We start from the raw sequence: 12,955 nt of genomic DNA on the forward strand, positions 1-12,955 counted from the left end.
CCAAAGAATGAATGTTTGTTGAATAAATAACTGAATGAATCTGCTAATTACCTTCACATCCTTTGCAAGGAAAGTTTCAAGGAAAAGAGCACAGAATTTCTTGCTTTAAATTTCAGAAATTTTGATTTTTTTAAATAATTGAGATGTAAAGTGTTAGAAATAAAGATTTGTGAAAATGATTTAAAGTATTGTATATCAGACTCTCGAAATAAATGTGATTTGAAGTAAAAAAGTCTATAGCAAATACATTTATTGAGCCATAATGATACAAAATATTTGTATGTTTTTCTCTATGAAAATTAGGAAGGGGAACTCCTTCACATTAGTCATTATATTATGACCTTATGTCACTATTGGTGATAAACATATTAGCAACTCTCTGTCCTGCATTTTAATAAATAAATCACAGAAATGCCTTGGCTATTGCTGGTTGCCCTTAGCCTTGCCACAACTCATTAATGGACAAAATGGATTTGTGACAATCAGAAAATACACAGCCCAAACTTGCACTTAACTGATCCCAACTCTAAGATCTTTTAACGCTTGGCACCACAATCTGGAACCTGCTTCCTCCAACTAACTGGAAGTGTTTTTCACTTTCTTTGAGATTATCATTGTCAAGATAAAAATTATCCTTAAATCTTTTCTGTTTCAAAGTTAAAAAATAAAATAAAATATTTGCTTAAACCATTCATTTTTTTATTAATGATCATTCAACAAATTAAAAAGTATTTAAACGTATAGCTCCAAATATGTCAATCCCTCAGTCATCTTGGCACAGATATACTTACTGATTTAAAAATACTACAAATACAAGTTTTTGAAAATATTGGAAATTTGTGAAATATCTCAAAGTTGAATTCAACACCTAATCCCATGACTCTATGATCCCATGTTTGATGTAGAAGCAACTATTATTGTATTTCACCCACTCTTGATTTGGCCTTCGCTGTATACCCTCAATTTGGTCAGTAGGGACCAGAAAGCATTTTTAACCTACTAATGTTTTTGCTGGCACAATTGATATTTTTTAGCCATGACAAGGAACAACCAACTTTACATTTCACAGTAACTCCAGAAGGGCTTGCTACTCACACTTAAGCATATTAAAATAATGGATGTTTATACTGGTGAATTTGTGCCATCACATACACAAACTATATATTAAGTCAGTTGAAAAAGATAGGGGTTTCGATATCTAAACTTGATAAATAAACATATTGAAACAATTTTTATACTTAAAGAGAGAAGATTTATTTAGACAGCAATTTATTAATAATAATACTGGCCAGGCACAGTGGCTCATGCATGTAATCCCAGCACTTTGGGAGGCTGAGACGAGTGGATCACCTGAGGTCAGGAGTTCGAGACCAGCCTGACCAACATGGAGAAACCCCGTCTCTACTAAAAATACAAAATTAGCTGGGCATGGTGGGACATAATGAGCTATAACTTTAAGAATTTTTGCGTAGTAAATACCATCATGAATTGCTTTGGGTGATTTCTTAAAATGGTCCTCAATGTAGAAGAATGACATGAATAGCAAATTATTAAAGAATTATCAAGAAAAGTAGGTAAGAGCTTCTCTAAGGGAGTGAGGGGTTTATAAAATGATGCTCCTTGAAGATTTGGCTAAATCAATAAATTGATTTTAGAGTAAGGAATTGATAGACTATTCTCAGGTACACAGATTTTGATAAGTCCAGAGGCAGAGGGATTTGAGGTTATATCTCCCAGGAGTGCTTGGAAAATAGCTCTTATGTGTTGGTGGTTAAATGAGAATCATTATCCTTTAGCCAATGATGTAAGATGATGTCTTGCCACAAAAGCTGAGAAGTCTGACATGGCTATGTCTGCACAAAGGGCTCCCTATTTCTGCTCAAGTTTAAAACAGCGGAGGATCCTCTGCAAGTGGTTCTAAGCCTTCTCTAGTACACACATAACATACTCCCGAAATAATACTTCATGGAAGATTAGTATGACCCTTGGACAACAATTGAAGTAGTTATAATCCATGCATTTTCAGTGAGAAAAATACTGCCCCAGGGAGGCAAAATTTGTTGTTGGGAAGTGAAATAATCTTACTCTTTTTATGTATAAAGCACAGATATATCTATGGCACATAAACAGATACACAGTGTATCTGTGGTATTAAATTTTCATTTGGGTGGCAATTAGGGAAAAAAACGTCTGAAAAGGCTTCTTAGGGTGGGGTCGGGGGTTGAGATGGTTGTTGTGAAATAAAGGATAAGAAAAACTGATAAATACCAAACACAAAATAATAACAGCACATTCCTTTCAGCCCTGACTCACAAACGTATTCACAGACACTTAAACATATAAACTTGATGAACATAACCTCATTCAATATCCTACAATAAAAACTATTTGTAGTATATATTCTCAAGTAACTGAATGGGTTAACTCAGTTAAATGTTGAAATACATCTATTCAAAAGATTAATGTGGTTTTAGAATATTAATATTTTGGCATGGTTGTTATTCTACTAATCCTATTTTTGTGTCGGGAAGATAAAAATATATGCTTAACAAACCTTGCCTTCTTATTGTTTACAGAAGAGGGATTAGATATAGCTAATCTAAGAAGTATATCCTGTCAATTGCTAAAAATACTTTTAAAACAGCCAGGAGGGTAATCTGCTCTGGAGTATTGCGTTGCTCAGACAAGGTGGGATCACTATTTGGGATTTAATTCTTTTAAAATGTTTTCTAACGGCAACTGGAGAAAGAATACAACAACATGTGAAGAAAAGCCATAGATTTCCCTCCTCCATTCGATCCTATTCCTTTGAACTAAATAAAAAATATTTCCACATTAATGTTCAAACAAATACTAACTTACGTAGGGTTTTAAAAATAGAATAGCTTTATTCAATAAATCTGGATTGTAAATCTGGATCTTTCACAGCTTTCCCAGTGCAATGGCAAAGTTGAATAGTTACTGCGACAAAGCAGTTGACATAGCCTACAAGTTTGAAATATTTATTATCTGGCCCTTTACAGAGAAAGTTTGCTGTCCCTAACAATAGAGGATTTGGTTAAATAAATTACTGTTCATCCACTCAAAACAGACTGCATTTATTGAAATGTTATTATAAGAGAGTGCTTCATTAAATGAAAATAGATGCAAAATGCATATGAACTAAGCAACTGAAAACAGCATACATACTGAAAGTCAATTTTTGTTGAAATGTGCACATATACACAAAGTATTATGTTAGGTGCTTCGAGCTGAAAGAGCTTGGCTCTCAGAGGTTCACAGACCCAAGTTCCATTACTGACCATACCAACTAATTATCCTTTGTGTGGGAAAATAAGTTACTTTATCTTCTTTCTCCATTAAAAAAAATAACCTGGGGATGTTCAAGTATAGATATCGCTCATCTCCTTCCAAAAACTGATTTGAGGTGAACGGACATATTTATATCTATTCCTGTGTTAATCTGTTTATGTTGCTGTAAAGGAATATGAGAGACTGGGTAATTTATAAACAGATTTATTTTGGCTCATGGCTCTGTAGACTGTACAAGAAGCAGGGCACCACCACCTACTTGGCTTCTGGCAAGGCCTCAGGAAGCTTACAATCATGGCAGAAGGCAGAGGGGGAGCCAGTGTATCACGTGGTAAGACAGGGAGCAAGTCAGAGGGGAGAGGTGCCATGCTTTTTGAAACAATCAGATCTTGAGTGAACTCATATCCACTCATGACCATGGGGATGGTACCAAGCCATTCATGATGGATCCACCCCGTGACCCAACACCTCCGTTTACATCCCACTGTCAACCTGGGGACCACATTTCAACATGAGATTTGGAGGGGACAAATATCCAAACCATATCAATCCCTTATGGAGATTTAATCACTAAATGAAGCACGTAAACTTTCTCATAGGATGTCTAGTACGTGGCACAGCAGACTACATTTTTAAATGTTCCTCTTACCTCTGCTTCAAGAAGGCAATAGAAGAAGGTAAGAAACTCCTATCTTATTTATTTTTCAATAAGCAGATGTGATACAGAAAAGAGTAAAGAAAACCCCTTCAGCGCTGGGGTATTCTCCAGCCACAGTGGTAGACAAGAACCACAGAACCTCAGAGAAAAGCTACAACGGAGAGCAGCATTAGAACAAGGTATTAGCATATTTCTATGCATGACATCTTGTTTCTTCTCTGAATTATGTCAACTAAGGGGTATAATTGCAGAGGATGAGAGAGAATCTGCTTCTTTATTCATTCTATTTCTCAGGCTGAGACAGAATTATCATTTGCACCAAGAAGATGGGGAAAATATTTATTGAATTATTAGTTTTATTTGCAACTATTTGGTATACTGTTGTGTATAGATGTATGTATACATATATATATGTGTGTGGGCGCGTTTGTATATATTTTGTTTTCCTCACACTACGATTTAAATTATTCTAGTATTTCATCTTTAAACCACTAGAAATAAAGTATTAACAAAATCAATTCCTAAAATGTCCTTGTTAACTAATGTAGAGTCATAGAATCTCAAAATTTGAAAGCAATCATCTAGGTTAGAGTTTCCCAAACTCTCTCCCATGGAACACTATGTCTGAAAGGTATTAATAGTTGCGTGTGTCTGTTAAAGGAGTTCCATGGGAAATGCTGCCTCTACTACTGTCTCTGCAATGAGCACTAACACATTCAGGTCTCCAAAGTAATCAAACTTCTTTATTTAGCCTGTCTCATCAAAGGTAATTTGGCAATAACATTTCTTTACTCGTAAAACTCCTATTTAACATCTCCTAGGATTATTTCCAGAACATCTATAAATTTTCATGTAGTTAAATCCACTCATTCTACAGATGAGGAAACAAAATCACGTACAACAAAAAAAAGTGAACCCGGCAACTCAGATCCTCCATTCATTTCTGTTTGCCAACTATTGATCTCAATATTACCCGGATTCTAAAATTCTGTTTAATACAACAACATGTTTGTCTTTTCTCCATCCCCAAACCCCCCAAAATGTCAATGAAACTAATAGAAAGGTATTCACTCATAAAGACAATAGCAAGGAAAAGGTACAACAGATATTTTGACATTAGCAAGTGTGCTTATTACCTTATCAGAGCAAACTTACACAAAATCCCTGCACTAGGGGTCATGGAGGAGAGTGATGGATTCGCTCAGAACCACTGAGATGTTCAGCATTTAAAAATACCAGGTAATGTAAAAAGTATTGGGTGGATAGGAAGTTGCAATAGAGGCATTGAGTGAATGTCTTATGAAAGAAAAATAAATCTCAAGACCCCCAAATCATTAAGCCAAAGGGAAAAGTCAAGGTGGAAACTGTGTCAGGCAAACTTGCTTCCCATTTTATTCCTAAATAAGATAGCTACAAAGATAAAAAGCCACATACCTCCCTCACAATTTGTCCACAAGGAAATTCTCTGGCGCCTCAAGATCTTTACCCTAAAACACAGTTCTGTTGAATTTCACCCTGGCAATGTAAATCGATAGCTGATCTTCACAGGTGTAGGACAGAAAGTCATTCCTCTGCCCACCTGAGACAAATGCATATCTGATTGCTTCCTCTGCCCTATTGTTTATGTAAAAATGCAGATTAACTGAGTCAGACTAAAGCATAAGTGACTATTCCTACATCCTCCTCTCACATGTAAATTGTGTATTCAGCGAAAGGCTGATCAAAGACTCAAAGGACTCAAAATGCAGCAGTTTGTCTCTTCTCTACCTATGACCTGGGAGCTCCCGCGCTCTTGAGTTGTCCCACCGTTCCGGACTGAACCAATTTACATCTTATACATAATGATTAATATCTCATGTCCCGAAATGTATAAAAGCAAGCTTTACCCCAGCCATCTTTGGCACATTTCATCAGGACCTCCTGAGGCCATGTCACAGGTATGTCCTTAACCTTGGCAAAACAAACATTCTAAATTGGTTGAGACCTATCTCAGATACTATTGAGTTCACAGTCTCTATGTAGTGTGCCTCTTCCCCCATTCAGAAGTTTAGGAAACTGGAGACTAACCAAAAAGTAATAAAACAATCCAAATTCTAATATTATAATATCAGGCTATATTTTTTCATAGGAAATATATTCATTTCAGGTAACATTTATTGAGCACCAATAATAATGGACTAGATGCTGAAGATACAAAGATAATTTAACAGCAGAATTCATACAAAAGCCATGATTCCTGGTCTCAAGGAGTCTATAATTGCAGGGAAAGAGTTCACAGAGGTTTTCTTATTTATATATATATATATTTATATTTTATATGTATATTTTTTGAGACAGGGTCTTGCTCTGTCGCCCAGGCTGGAGTGCAGTGGCACAATCTCGGCTCACTGCAACCTCCACCTCCCCAATTCAAGTGATTCTCATGCTTCAGCCTCCCAAGCAGCTGGGATTACAGGCACCCACCACTACACATGGAAAAAGACACACACATACACACACACACACACACACACACACACACCCCAAAACAAAAAAGTACTTTTTAAACACCCAGGTTGGTTAAGTCTAACAGAATAGAAAGAGCCTGAACCACAGTATTATCATTATAAAAATTTTCATTGTGACAACTCCTATAACAATAACTTAAAAATATGAATGGGGCTGGGCATGGTGGCTCATGTCTGTAATCCCAGCACTTTGGGAGGCCTAGGTGGGGGGATCACAAGGTCAAGAGATCGAGACCATCCTGGCTAACACTTTGAAACCCCACCTCTACAAAAAATACAAAAAATTAGCTGGGTGTGGTGGCACACACCTGTAGTCCCAGCTACTCAGGAGATGGAGGCAGGAGAATCGCTTGAACCTGGGAGGCAGAGGTTGCAGTGAGCCTAGATTGTGCCACTGCACTCCAGCCTGGGTGACAGAGTGAGACTCTGTCTCAAAAAAAAAAAGAATGGGAAAGAAATATATATCTATTTATATCTATCTATCTATCTATACATGTTATGTATTATTTATATATAATTATATATGTTATATATTATTTATATATAATTATATATATATAAAATCATTGCTAACATTCTTGGACCCATTTCCTTATCCATTTACTCATTATATATTATTATATAAAAACATATAACACATATATATATATTCATTTGGATACTCCATGCTTATATATACTTGAAATCAAAGTGAAAAGATACAAAAAGAGAGACTGCTCCTTTAACCAGTCTCCTATGCTCCCCACACAGTAACACACCATAGAGCTCCATGTCATACCACACACCAGGCTGCATCTCCCTAAGACGAGGGCAGTTCTGCATTAAGCAGATGATTCAGATACCAGCCAGTTTCCAGTCCTTGACCAAAGGCTAAGTACACTGCTTATCTGTGCCGGCTGTCAACATGTTTCAAAAACTGTGACTCTCCACAGAGCACAGGATGTGGGTACCAGAACAAAAAAGGAAGCACTAGCAAAATGTTTTATATCTTTAAAGGAAATCCCATGGGTTGCAAGCAGATCAAATGGACTAAGTATATCATTCATATTTTCACAATGCATCATGATGAAACAGCTAAATTAGAAGCTATACAATTGAGTGACCTGGTATAAAAATGAGCACATAGTTTCACATGAATTGGGTTTGTTTCAACTTACGATTAATCAATGTATGATTTTGATGGGGTGGTACTTGTATTTGGAGACTTAAATTATAATTTCCAGTGGAATAAAAATTAAATGCTTCTCTGAGGCATTTTTATTACTCTATATAAGATCCAATCTTCTGAAACCTGATCTTCAAAGCAGGAACTTAAGTTTCATACAATAACTAAAACAAGTGCTTGGTGAATGATGAATTAACCTCAAGAAGACATTCAACTCTATTAGTGATTCTTAAGAACTTGTACTGTGCTTTCAAGACATGAATAACACATGATTCCTGAACTCACAAATTACCTACGCTAGAATTTTCACATCAATACTACTGGATTGTAGTCTTTTCAAAGAGGGAAGTCTTCAATCACAAAGGACAAATTTGCTCATGAATTCTCTAAGTATATACAGAAAATTACCACCATTTATTGTTGTGAAAATTGTTTTTGTGCTTTGTATATATACCTGAAATAGTACCCTGACATTTTAAGTAGGAAGACATAAATTTCTACAAGCACAGAAAAAGGAAAGTATGAAATTTTAATATCATACAGTCTTTGAAGGAACAAATAAACCAGCAGGAAAAGAAACCCAGACCCAGAGTAAATCTTTTTGTAGTGTTTTCTAGCACAGACTTTCCTAGGGATGAATGCCACAGTGACCCCTAGTCTACACGAGTTGTTTTCCAGCTACATCCCTGGCACTTGATAAGATTCCCACTTGCTGCCTGTGATGCCAACCAGAGCTGAATGCAAGGGAAGTGTGCAGAGTGCCTCGTGTCCCTGGAAAGGCTTTGCTGAGGCTCTTAACTCGCTGAGGCTCTAGGGAGGGTGCTCAGAGTGCCCTTGGATTAAGGAGACCTCCAGAAACCTCCCTGTCAGCTTGGGCACATCATGCAATGGTGGAGAGCAGTCAAAAATTTAAAAAACAAAGGAACAGAAAACTCAAACAAAACAAAACAAAACAAAAAAACCTTTTCAAAGACATATAAAAAGAGTGGCCACAGCAGAAAGAAACTCTCATATACCTCACCCATAGATCCCATTTCCCAGTCAAGTTTGGCCAGTTGTCCAAAAAATATCTTCCAGAGCAAAAGGATTCAATGGGATCATGTGTTGTACTTAGTTTTCACGTCTCTTAATTTTTGTTTAGTATGGAACCACTCTAAAGTCCTCCTTTGACCCTCACGATCTTGACACTGTTGGAGATTACAGTCCAGTTGTATTAGTTTGTTTTCACACTGCTGATAAAGATATATCCGAGACTGGGAAGAAAAAGAGGTTTAATTGGACTTATAATTCCATATGGCTAGGGACACCTCTGAATCATGGCAGGAGGCAAAAGGTACTTCTTACATGGTGGCAGCAAGAGAAAATGAAGAAGAAGTAAAAACAGAAACTCTTCATAAACCCATCAGATCTCATGAAACTTATTATGAGTAGCATGGGAATAGCACGGGAAATAGCACGGGAAAGATTGGTCCCCATGATTCAATTACCCACCCCTGTCCAACATGTGGGAATTCTGGGCGATACAATTCAAATTGAGATTTGGTGGGGACACAGCCAAACCATATCACCAGTTTTTTGGTTGAATGTCCTTCAGTTTGGATGTTTCCTCATCATTAGATTAGCTGCTCTTTCCTAGAAATCAAACTTTAATATGCATAGGCATCTCATGGAGAATTTAACTAAATTGCAGATTCTGATTCAATAAGACCATAGTTCTGCATTTCTATCAAGTTCCAAGGTCATCAATGTGACTGACCACATTTTAATGGGAGGAGCCCCATAAGACACCAATCAAGAAGAGGGAGAAATAATCAGGACTGATTATCCACCTTTCCCCTCATCAGGACTAATCCCATGATCCTTTGTGATGGTTTAATGAAGTCACTTCCAGAACTCCAAACTTTCCTTAATCATTGATTTCACCACTAGAAATTCCAAACTTCCAGAACTATTGATTCTCTTAATCCTAAATGAACCCCCAAACCTGTCCTAACCAAATTATCATCATCCCAGTGAATGGTTCCATCATCCTCCCAGTTGCTTAAGTCCAAAGCCAAGACCCTTGCTTCTTCTCTTTTGCTCAGCTCATATTGCCAGTCCAGCAGAACCACCTAACTCCAAGACATATCCCAAATCTGTTCACTTGTATTTGTCTCTACGGTTCACAATGTATTGCATATCCCCATCCATCATCTCTTGCTTGCACTACCACTGTAATTTACTGATTGGTCTAACTGCTTCCATTCTTGTCCCCCTTCACCCAGAAGCCAGGGAGAACTTTGAAAAATAAGTAAGTCAGGCTCCCCTGCCTGAAACCTCTACTGGCCACTGATCATGTTTAGGGGAAAACACTAATGCAAACTGCTCATTTTGCTTTCAAGGATCTTTGGGATTGCTCTCATATCCTCTTGCTCACTGCACTCTGGCCACACTGGCCTCCTTGTGTTTTCTCTGATCAGTCAAGCCTCATGCCCCTTTTGCCTGGCATATACTTCATCCTGAACATCACATAGCTTGCTACTTCCCACTCCCAATTCTGCTCAAAGCCATCTCTTAGGAGAATTTCCTATTGCCTTATCTGAAAGATCCTGTATTCCCAGTTTCTGTACTTCTCTATCCCCTATCTTTATTTATTTCATCATAAACATCATCACTATATGAAACTATGCTATTTACTTTTTTCCTTGCTTAGTTAGCATTCCTTTCTTCTTCTAGATATACATTCATAAGGAAAGAAATATTGTATTTCTTTTTTCACTCATGTATTTCAGCTTCAGTGCCAGTTGTAACAAACTCAATAAATATTAACTGAATAAATGAATGAAGAAATAACTGCTACTTTAAATCAAAATGCTTATGTAAGCAAAGGACTGAATGGGGAGTTGATAAAACTGTCACTCCTCACATAATTACTCACCGTTGACAAAACCTTTCCAAATCAGCATGTGTCCCATTGACAAAGACTTGACATAGCCCATTCTCATGCTATGTTCAGGAGCTTACCTAAAGTTTCACAGAATGATCCTGGTCCAGTTAGACTTTATAATGCTGATATGCCCCATGCTAGCCAGGAAATTTTTCCTGACTTCTCCTGGTTTCAAGACAGCAAATTGAGCTTATATGTTTAAACTCTCTTTTGCCTTATGTTCCATTGAAATAACTAAGGAATTTAGAAATAAGAAAATATCTGTAGCAGTTTAGGAATATAGGGAAGTGTAGAATCACACATCAAGAAACCTTGAAAGATTTCAGGAGGGTATAGAGATGATTTGACCTGAGAGAAAATCTCCTCTTGCTGATCATTCAGTCAAAACAGAAAGGAGCTATCTTGGACATAAATTAGGAGATTACTGCAACAAATCCTAGAAAAACCTTGACTCTTGAATCACCATGTACCAGATATAAGAGCAGCAACTGAATCAGTGGGCAAAGGCCAATGGAAAAGCTATGGCAAAAGAACTTCAAGCACCAGCTAACTTCAATTGCCCAAAGCAAAGGAATAACGGAAGAAACTCAACTCAGTTCAGGAGTACAACCTCTGTGTTCTCCTTCTCCAAGGATTTCTACTTCTAACAGTTTCACAGGGGTGTGTGTTTTCCATTCTAGCAAATATTGCAAAGATTGTATTTGTAAACAATGTAAAGATTATTTCAACTTGATTTCATTGTACCATGAATAACCTTGATCCCTGGCTTTACTCCTTCATCTGCTAACCAAAACGAAGGTTTTGTAGCTTAGAGAATCCCATGGTCAAGTATCTTACTCAACAAGAGGGACCAAGGTGCCTGATGGTTGATTGCTTTTGGCCTATGTATTCTGAACGCAAGTCCATCAGCTGTTCCATCTCCTTCTCACAGGCCCCAGATTAGAGCTTGTCCTCAATTCTCTGTAGCCCTCCTCCACACTAAAAAAATAGGGATGACAGTTTTAATAGGGAATAGCAAAAAGTTACCTCCATAGTTGCTGACTGAGCCCATATCTTCCATGGGTTTAACAAATCTAGATCAGAGGTCTCAAATCTTAAGGCAGTGGTTCTCACAGTGAGGCCATAGAGTTCCTCCTGTGGCAATGGTTGGATACATTTTTGGTTGTCACAATTGGGTGGTAGAGTGTGTGTTACTAGCATCTAGTGGGTAGAAGCCAGAGATGCGCTAATCATCCTGAAATGTACTGGACAGCTTCCCAAGCCCCAACAAAGAATCGTCTGCCTCAAAATGTCAACAGGTCTGAACCTGATGAACCCTGCTCAAAGGTCAACAGGCCTAGATGGGCAATAGTAAGTGTGAACTGGCCATGAAGCAATAGGGCATCATGGAGAAGCTGGTGACCTGGGATACAGTGATGACAGATTTTCCAGTTTTTTAGGAGAGAGAAAGACTGTAGGTTTTTAATAGTCATATACTTTGTCGTAAATCAGTTTGATAGTGTTTTTAAATAAATGTTGAAGATCAATTTTAGAATGTTGAAAAACTAAATTAAAACACAGGAACAGGCCAGGAGCGTTGGCTCACACCTGTAATCCCAACACTTTGGGAGGCCAAGACAGGTGGAATACTTGAGGTTAGGAGTTTGCAACTAGCCTGGCCAGCATAGTGAAACCCCATCTCTACTAAAAGTACAAAAATTAGCCAGGCGTGGTGGCGTGCACCTGTAATCCCAGCTACTAGGGAGACTGAGGCAGGGGAATTGCTTGAAGCTGGGAGACGGAGGTTGCAGTGAGCCTAGATCGTGCCACTGCACTCCAGCCTGGGCAACAGAGCAAGACTCTGTCAAAAAAACAAAAAACAAAACAAAACAAGACAAACAACAGGAACAAAACAAATTTAAAAATTAAACGACTCCAAAAAATAAAATAAAATAAAATTTAGTGGTCTGGATCTGGCCTGTGGATTGAGGGTTTGCCATTGCAGATTTAGTACTTTACTTATTATATATAAGCCGATCATAACAGCATAATAAAGTCTAAGCACCCATGAGAGCAGACAGCAGTTTAAATATGGGCATTATAATAACAGTAATAACCAGAGAAAATGAATACAATGGAAAAAAAGTTAGTATAAACAAGAGGTGAATTTATAGCATCATATTCCTGGTGAGATTAGAGATGAGGCTGGGAAGGTAAGCAGGGACAAAGTGTTAATATCTGTAATCTATAGCAGTATTTCAAATAGGTACTGCAAGGAATACTCCAATAAAAGTGTAGACAAAAATTACAAAAGGTACCTCTCAAAAGAAGAATGGCAAACAGTTGCAAGAGATGAATATTTGCAATGACAATGAAGTCAATGTAAATTAAAATGAAATGATCTTCAT

This window comes from Macaca thibetana, chromosome 18 (genome assembly GCF_024542745.1).
Source record: "Macaca thibetana thibetana isolate TM-01 chromosome 18, ASM2454274v1, whole genome shotgun sequence".
NCBI lineage: Eukaryota > Metazoa > Chordata > Mammalia > Primates > Cercopithecidae > Macaca > Macaca thibetana.